The sequence below is a fragment of the Rhodnius prolixus genome, unplaced genomic scaffold (assembly GCF_049639745.1).
Source record: "Rhodnius prolixus isolate KJV_2025 unplaced genomic scaffold, Rpr scaffold_27, whole genome shotgun sequence".
In the NCBI taxonomy this organism is placed as follows: Eukaryota; Metazoa; Arthropoda; class Insecta; order Hemiptera; family Reduviidae; genus Rhodnius; species Rhodnius prolixus.
Window position 1 is genome coordinate 330,557 of NW_027411607.1, and position 10,451 is coordinate 341,007.

The following is a 10,451-nucleotide window of genomic DNA, read 5'->3' on the forward strand; positions in this document are numbered from 1 at the left end:
GTGCAATAGTAATGAATCTGAAAACACCTATCACTTTTTGGCTACTTGTAAAATTCTTACAGAATTTAGAGTTAAATGGTTTAACAAAAAGAACTTAAGTCAAAATGAGGCAATAGATTTACTCAATGGAAAAAACTGGTTAGCTTTAGTTAACTATTGTCGTGATAGTTGGCATTACAGATCGTCACTTATTAAAGAGTTTAATTTTGACTGCTAAAATAAGCTCTAAAAAGTAAATAATAATAATAATAATAATGGTGCAAGAAAATAAATGTTATTAATGCGATAGCGATATATGTATATAAAACAAATAACAGTGTTCTCTTCTTTTATTATGTGTCTTGTTGTTTAATTTTATTTTTTGTTTTTAAAATATATATTGAGTAAATATCTTTTGGACAACTGACCTCCCACGGACGATCGAATCATCGTGGTAGTGTCTTTTTGTGTAAAATTAAAAAAAAAGAGTTTGTAAATGCACTTGTATCTAATTTGAATAAAGACATCTTATTCTATTCTATTCTATTATTCTATAGAATATCCTTATTACATTTTTATGAGAGAGACGAAGTTGAGCTATGATTCTAATTTTTGAAATAGATAAATTTGAATTTAAATAAGTCTCTCCATCGCCCCAACAGGCTATACTTCTATAAATGTTAGTGTAGCGGGAATTCAATACATTTTCAACCGCTAGACTGTACCAGTGGTTCGACCATTTCTCAGTTAAATCTTTAATAACATTTTTCACCAACTGAGGGTTAGTGGCATTCCACAACTCTTCAGAACCAATAGGACACAGAAGGTTTTTAATTTGTAAAGCCCAATTGTACTTATTGTATTTGTTGAGGCCACACTCACGAAGTTTATCATAACAAATGCGGGGATACCTACTTGGACTCATATGTAACAACTTGAACCACCAAGATATTGTTCTTTTAAAAATAGCAACTTTAAGTGGTTTGCAGCCTGTTTCCACTAGCACATAATGATAAGGCATATTACGCGGTAATAACAGTAATGTTTTGAAAAAGTGCTGAAGTACCTTTTCCACCATTTCCAGATATTGAATGGCCCATATTTCGGAGCACTACAAAGTTATGGCTGACACTACGCTCTCAAAAAGTTTGAGTTTACATTCCCATGAACTATTCTTGCCTTTAATGAGAATTTGCTTTATTCTGCCTACAGCTTTGATTCCTTTATTAATAAATTCTTGGGCTGCTAATCTAAAACAACCAGAGGAGCTGAAAAGTACTCCTAAATATAAATAACTTTTAACGAATTCTATTTCATGTCCGAGATAGTGCAGAGCCCTGAATTTTTTCAGTCTCCCCCCAGCATGGAAAACGACTACCTTGCTCTCGTCTGTATTGACCTCAAGATCATTCAGAGCACAATATTCAGCCAACACATTCAATTTAGCCTGCGCATCAGGTCGAGAGTCGGCAAAAATAACCAAGTCGTCTGCCCACATCAGACATAAAATATCGCAATTTTCATTTATAGTTATTCCAGATAGAAGCGCTCTCTAAAAAATGATTCAAAATCTGATAAAAACAAGTTAAAAAGTAAGGGTGAAAGGGACTCCCCTTGCAAAACCCCACGTGAAATATCAATAGACCAATCTGTGACAATACCATTTAACTTCAGTCTGAACACTGAAGCTTCATAGAGTTTTTTTAAGATTCGCAACATTTTGCCACTTACCTTGATAATATGCAGCTTTTGCCATAGTTTAGAATGGTTAATGCTATCAAACGCCTTCCGGAAGTCTATTCTAATCGATTAGAATAACTATTAAAATGTGTTATTATAAAAAACTTAACATTCTTTCCTATAATAATAATGATGATGACGTATTATTGAGCAATACCAATTCCAATTATAATTTTTGTGTTCAATGTTGTAACTTGCTCACACCGCCTCCTACCGGCATTTTCTGGCATTCTTACTGCACCACCATGTGCACAAACAATGGTAATCTTCTTCTATCCAGTATTATTTGTGACAAACTATTTTGGTGCTTTAATTGCATTACAACCCCACTATTTGGTGTGGACCATCTCCCCCACCCATAGACAGCCCACCTACACCACCACAAGTGCGTTCAGTTGTATTACGATTGCTATTTAGACAGGTAACAAAATGGAAGAATGGAAGCTTGTCATGTCACACTTAACAAATAGTAAGGAGATTGCCCTTGATTTTATGCTATTATTCACTAAACTGCAGTAACTGGAAACATCGCGGACTTTTGTGCAAAAAAGCGATTATAAAGATTTTCACTATTTAAATTGTGTTTGGTCGTCTCCGAAATGTGAGGAGGGCCCTGATACATGCAAATGCTGTATCTCTAGTTTATGTTTTATTACTATTAGCAAATTAGATGAACTTTACCATTGTAATTACATCGAAGTGTTTTTGTCTTAAAAGGTAAATAATTTTAGTTCTACATAAATAGTGTTGTATATATTGGCTCGTAAACTAGATGAAATAAAACATGTATATATTTAAAACATTTATGTTTTTATTATAATCACCCATTTTTCATGTCATATAAATAGATGCGTTCGCTTTTAATGAGGTGTTACAATGATGTACAAATAAGAGTTCTATAAGATTAAAAACAATTAAAAAAAGTTACAAATTTTGTCTTTTATTATTTAATCATAACCTATTATACTAATATTCTTAAATATGTGCTAATAGATGTACATAGGATATGTCCTTGATTTAGCGGGCACAAGGTCAAGGTGTATTATTAATTATGTACACAAAAAGATCGGTGTGTGTGTGTGTGCGATCCTTGTTTAAAAAAAAAAAAAAAAAAATTGGGATAAGGACAGATGCGCACTCCTCGTGCATGCATTTTATTACATATTATGGCTCTCTCTCCCTCTCTCTCTCTCTAGCTCTCACAGAGGAGGAGGAAGAGGATTTAAGAAACTTATGTGGGGGATAGAGCGAGGGGATATGCCTTGTGACGTAGGAGATGCGTTCTTTGTGACGTAGGAGATCAGCATGGTCATGGGACTGGACGACCATGTGACGTACACGATGCCCCGATCCACCCCTCATCCATTTATACGGCAAGCCGGGTTTACCTTGTGACGTAGGACTTGCGTTCCATGTGACGTTGGAGATGCGCTACAAGGAAAATACCTCTATTAATTTGCGTCATCGTGACGTATCGTGTCGTCATTATGACCCTAACCTCTCGTCCATCTGGACCACATAATTAGGATGAGGATGAGGGGTATGGATTGTGACGTCATGATGACGCGTTGCTCCCCACACGACAATAAGTTGTTTAGAATTGTCAAAGGCATACGTCATAACTCTGTGAATGTTCCTCCTCTCTCCTTGAATAGTCATCCACCAAACAACAGACAGTTGAGTAGTCTAAATAATTATGCTTACAGTCCCCAACACAAAGCTGCCACATTGGCGGACTACTTCGCTAAAGTTCATTCCATGAATACTGACTTAGGTGTCCCTTCGTTCACGCGGCACGTAATTTCCGCTGTCAGAAAATTTATTACCCCTTGTATCAAGCATGAGGATTGTAAACTTACTTCACCAATGGAGCTCAAGAGAATAATTTTTCATCAAAAAAATCGCAAGTCCCCAGGTTTGGACGGTATTAACTCTTGTATAATGAAAAACTTATCCAGGAAAAGCTTAATACACATAACTAAATTAATAAATTATATGTTGATGTTTGGCTATTTTCCACAAACCTGGAAAACCGCCAAAATTATTGTAGTTCCCAAAGTGGGTAAAGATGCTACTCTTCCCAGTAGCTATCGTCCTATCTCTCTGCTCCCTTGTCTCAGTAAAGTTGCTGAGCGTGTTGTTTTGAAAAGACTTAGTTCATTTATTGAGAATAATAATATTCTGTCCCCTGATCAGTTCGGTTTTAGGGCGGGACACTCTACAACTGCACAACTTGCCAGAGTTATTGACGAAATTGAGCACAATTTTAATCTAAATAAGCACACCGGGATGGCTCTGATCGATGTGGAAAAGGCTTTTGACTGCGTATGGCATAATGGTCTAATTTATAAGTTAATACAGTACAACTTTCCGAAGTACTTAGTCCACTTTGTTAACAGTTACTTAACACACCGTCAATTTTGTGTTACAGTTGGTAACGCTACTTCTGGCTTTAGAAAAATTGCGGCTGGTGTACCCCAAGGCTCAGTCCTTGGTCCCACACTTTTTAACATTTTCATAAATGACATAACAAAACTTAAATTCAGACCAAAATGCTCGTTATACGCTGACGACACTGCACTTTTTCTGTCGTCTTTTAGAGTGGATACAATAGCCAGGCATCTTTCTATTGCACTTGGAAAAAGTTTTAAATATTTTAATAAGTGGAGAATAAAACCCAATGAAGCGAAAACTGAAATAATTTTGTTTACACGTAGGAGGCCCCAAGTCATAAATTTTGTAAAAGTTAATGGTATTGATCTCCCTTGGAAAAGAGAGGTCAGGTACCTTGGTGTTGTGTTGGACTCAAAGCTGACGTTTACAAAACACATCAATTCAATTTGCAACAAATCGCTCGGTATTTTGTGTAGCTTATTTCCTCTGTTCAATAAAACTTCAAACTTGAATTTTGTAAATAAAAAGTTAATTTACTACCTGTATATTCGGTCTGTATTGCTATATGCGGCCCCAGTCTGGTCTAATACTTGCCCCACAAACTATAAAAAATTACAACGCGTGCAGAATAAATGTTTGAGATTGATTGGGTCCTACCCTCGCTGGACACCAATCGACTACATGCATGCCACACTTGATGTGGCCAGTGTCTCTACGCAAGTGTACCTTCTTTCAGAAAAATTTGTCAGCTTGTGTGAAGCCAGCACACACTTGTATGTATCCAATATAGTTAATTACGATCTAACATCTCTTGCATACAAAAAATACAAACATAAGAGACTAAAACATATTTTGTTTTAGTACTGTTTATTTGTAGTTAAGGTTTTTTTTCTTCTTTTTTCCTTAGTATTTAATATTAATTTTTCTTACTTTGTGTTATTTTAAGCTCTGTTGAGTGTATATAGGCACTATCGCCTGAAACCTCTTTATTCCTGTAAATATGTACATTTTATAATTTGATTTGAAGCCAATAAATATATAAATTGAAATTAAAAAAATTGAATGACGCGTTGCGAGGTCGTCGATCCCGACGCGAATAAACGTCCTAGAATGCCCGAAACTATACTACTAATATCGTTGATTATTTTATGAACAGAAAATTTTTACAGAAATTGAACTTTTCAAAATGACAAATTTTTCTTTAAAAATATTATTTTTTGTGCCCCAAGAGAAAATTGATAAATTTTTGTCACATATTGGCACTCCATCCATGGCCAATTCAACACCTAAGGGAAGAATACCTTTAAAGAGAACTAGGAGCTCTCCTGAATCCCTTTCTTCACTTCCGGATAAAAAGCTGAATTCAGAAAAGAATTCTGACGAAATGGGAAGTTCTATGAAAGATTGCAAACTTTTGCAAGCTTTTGGCAAAATGATGGATGCCAAAATGGCGCGTCTTCCAACAAAGGAAGATTTTAATTTGCTGAGAGAGGAAATTAGAAGTTTAAAAACTGAAGAAGAGACTTTGAAAATGGAAATTTCTGCGGTTAAGGAAAATGAGCGTCAGTTATTATGGCGGTTGGAAATACTTGAGAATAAATCTCGTAAAAATAATATTATTATATAAGGGCTTTCTTACAATAATCAAGATAATCTTATGGATATTGTGCATGAATTTCTCTTCAATGTCATGCAAATTAGAGAAAGACCGGAAATCGTTGATGTGCACCCTCTGGGAAATAAAACTATGAAGAACAGGCACATATTTGTCTCATTCTTACGGAATCATGAAAAATGGATTGTTTTAAAACAGTCATCTCGTTTAAAGGGGACTGATTGGAAAATTTTACAAAATTACTCTTTAAAAGTACGCCGACGCAGGAATAATTTGTTTCGTTTGCGATGGAAGATTTGATCTTAAATGGATACCAGCTAGTAAACAACACAATTACGGTAGACCCAGTGGTGGTGCTTTATACGGAATTAAAAACAAGTTAAATCAGAAAATTAGACTTGTTAAAATTAGAAATTTAGAAATAATTTCATGTATTGCCAATGACCGTTCTGAATTCTGTTATACCCACTTATTTAAATTGTTCTCACTGGGAGGAACACTAACGGCATTGGAGATTTTATCTCAGAATGTATTGACGTTGATTTCTTTCTGGAGGGTGACATCAACTCCAGAATTGGATCACTTCAGGAAATCAGTGTTGAGCTGCCTTTTGATTCAGAGAGATGGGACTATTTCAGATGTTCTAGAGATAATGTGATGAATGTAAAAGGGAATATATTTTTAAATTTATGTGATGAGTATGGCCTAGTTATATTGAATGGGCGTTCTGAAAGTGACGCTGAAGGCCATTTAACATATTTAGGAGCTCGTGGTAGTTCCGTCATAGACTTGTGCTGTGCTTCACTTAATGTCCTCCCGTTTATAAGCGATTTCTCAGTGGAATGCCAATCGTTCTCTGATCATCTCCCAATTACATTTTCTGTAAAATCATGCAGCTTAGATGAACCAGTTTTTCCCTTACTTCCTCAAATAAGGTGGGTTAATGATAATAAATGTTTATACCAGGAGCTGTTAGTTAGGAGGACTCAGCAGTTTAGTGATCTTGGAAAATTTGATCCAGAATATGCATTGACTCAGCTGGTTGAATGTATTCAGAAAGCTGCCTATTGGCATCGGCCTAGTTACACCAAAAAAAGCTATTCAGGGAACCCTGGTATGATTGGAGTTGTCACAAGGCTTGGAAAAAATCGCGCAAATTACTTAATTTATGTCGTAAGAGCTCCTCTCAAATTGTTAAAAAAACCTACTTCGAAGCGGACAGAAACTATAAATGTTTAATGGCGGCAAGAAAGTCGGTGTATTATCAGAATTTACTGGAAAAATGTAAAAACGTTAAGCTAAGTAAAGATTTTTGGGCTTTGGCGAAATCTTTTAGAAAATTTGGGCATAGGGTTGATAATGGCATTTCCCCAGTTGAGTGGGTTAATGGGTTGTCCTTGCTTCACCTCACTTTTTTGGATAAGTCTTCGGCAGCTAAATTTGCGATAAACTTTGTCTGGAGAAGAGCGATAATGTAACCACATATTCCACTTAAGTCGAAACTCCATATATTTAATGCCGTGTCGCGAGCCATTCTCTGCTATGCAGCGCAAGTGTGGGGTCAGAGTATTTTTATGTAGTTGAAAAAGTTCTTTGGTTTTCATTAGAAAGTAGCTGCACAGACTGGAGTTGCCCTTAGTTTGATATGTCTGAAAGAGAAGTTCTTAATTTAAAACTCCAATCTATAGTGGCTCGCCTAAAAGAGAATTTTAATCTTAAGCAAATTGAAAGGGCGCAGGCTTCACATCGGTACACTACTTACAAGCTGCTGAGTCATGAAGTTAGGTGTGCGGATTTGAGCGATAGAGGTGAGGTGTGCAGTAGTATTGAAGAGGTGCGATGGGTGATCAGGTTGAGGAGAGAACTGCTGAAGCTCAACTATAAACCTTATAACCTGATGGTAAGGGAGAACGTTCCCTCTGTAATTATAGGATTCAGGAGGTTACTTTCCACTTTGTAGCGGTCTGTCCTATCCTCGCCTCCTAGAAGTTTTTGGTGAAAGATTTCTTTCATTTGACTTTTTTATAACTCTCTTAAATGGCCCAAACTGGACTAATCTGATTAAATATGTAGTTGGTGCTTGGAAGTACAGGAGGATGCTTAATAGTGAATTCAGCTGCTGTTGATATAAAATGATGGTCTGAAAAAACCTCAGTTTCATAATTTCTAATTGTTTTTAATTTCTGATTTAATTTTTGATATTTAATTTAATTTTTTTTTTTCTTAATTTCCCAGTAAAGTCAGCATTATTTTAGAGCAAGGATGAGCAACACGCCAAGTATTTCTAAAATTAAATTTATTTTATCGACTTTCCCCCATCAATATATTGTTATAAAATTAATTATAATAAAATGGTAATACATACTAAACCGAAATATTTTTTTTATGGCGAGTTACTTGTCGACGACGTTTTTGAACATGCAATACGAACGCGCCGCGTCTGCGCGATTTTTTTGTGACGAGATACACACTTGTCGGTGACTTGTTCAAACATGCAATACGGACGCGATGCGTTTCGTTCGAAGTTTCGTAAATTATTAATAAGAGTTAATATGTGCGGCCCGCCAAAAAAAATTAAAACTTAATTTGGCCCATTGATTAAAAAGGTTGCTCACCCCTGTTTTAGAGAGTATTGTTTTATAAACTATTTATTTATAAGCAAGGATGTTAAATTCTGATTGACCTGCTGATTTGTTATTTATTATTATTATTAGGTATTCTTTGGCTATTAATTAATTTTTTTGATTATTATTTTTTCTCTCTGGTATAAAGAAAGGAAAAAAAGAAAGAAAGAGGTCTGTATATTTCATATTCACGACAACACAAAATTGTTTATAATTACTAAAAAATGTATAATTTTATTTTATTTGTATTTATATAATTTGATTTATATTCAAAACTAAACCCCGGCAGGCGGATATCCATGCTGCAATAAGTTTTTTTTATTTTTATAAATTAAAATGTATTTTGTATTTTGAGTTTTTTCAATAAAATGAATTACCTGCGGAAACAGACGCCGAAGCTGATGTCAGACCTTTTCCTGTAAGAAGTGAGCATCCATACCGAGTATATAACAGACCTAAATTGACTATCTTTTAGAGACTTGGAGGAATCCATTCGCACTTTCAGTGCCAACGACAACTATTCAGTTCAGAAATGGATCTCGAGGAGGTAGCCGAAATGGCAGGTCTAATTGATTTTCAAAACTAACATTCGCAAGGAAGTCACTCTGAGGTCTTGCTAAGCTACAAGTTCAGTCGAAGAAAGGAATAACTACCTGGGCAAAATTAAAAGAACTCCTTATGAGGGAATACGGCCGAAAAGTAAACAGCGCAGCAGAGTTGGGCAAAACTTCAATCACAACTAACGACTAATCTCATGACTAAATTAGTCACAGACCGATTACAACTACGACTAAAGGTTAGTTTTAGTCGTGGAATTTATCACGACTAAAGATTAATACCATATGATTTACGACTAATTGAGATTAGTCGTCGTAAAATTGGTGACTAATTCAGATTAGTCGTGACAAGAGCCACGACTAAATAACATTAGTCGTCCAAAAATAGGTGACTAATTTAATTAGTCTCGTCATTGAGAAACGACTAATTTAGTCATTAATTGTTTCTTTTGGTTGTTTAAGTTAATCGTTAGCCTTAGTCGTGATTTATTTATTTATTCTTGTTGACAACTCACTAGACTTATATAGGACCAACTTACACTCACCTTTGACCATGTTTACGACTCACAAGACTTATATAGGACTACCTTTCACTCACCTTTGACCATGTTTACGTCTCACAAGACTTATATAGGACCACCTTACACTCACCTTTGACCACCTTACGACTCACAAGACTTATATAGGACCACCTTTCACTCACCTTTGACCATGTTTACGTCTCACAAGACTTATATAGGACCACCTTACACTCACCTTTGACCATGTTTACGAATCACAAGACTTATACAGGACCATCTTATTCACATATTTAACAATGTTTACGACTCACATGACTTATATTGGTCCTCTTTCTAATTTAGTCATTAATTGTTTCTTTTGGTTGTTTAAGTTAATCGTTAGCCTTAGTCGTGATTTATTTATTTATTCTTGTTGACAACTCACTAGACTTATATAGGACCAACTTACACTCACCTTTGACCATGTTTACGACTCACAAGACTTATATAGGACCACCTTTCACTCACCTTTGACCATGTTTACGTCTCACAAGACTTATATAGGACCACCTTACACTCACCTTTGACCATGTTTACGACTCACAAGACTTACATAGGACCATCTTATTCACATATTTAACCATATTTACGACTCACATGACTTATATTGGTCCTCTTTACGCTCACCTTTGACCATGTTTACGACTCACAAGACTTATGTAGGACCTCCTTACACTCACATTTAACCATGTTGACAACTCTCTAGACTTAAATAGGACCACCTTATTCTCACATTTAACCATGTTGGAGACTCACAAGTTACTCACATGTGATACTCACATTTTCTCCCACAACATTACGAAAATTATGAATTACGAAAATATCTGTTTATTTGTTTAAGATACATAACCCATACAAGGAGTTGAGTTGCACATCTAGATATACAAAATTATAAAATGAAATTAAAAAACATACAATCTGCTTATCAATAATAATTACTTAATAATAATAATAATAATAATAATAATAATAATGGTTTGTG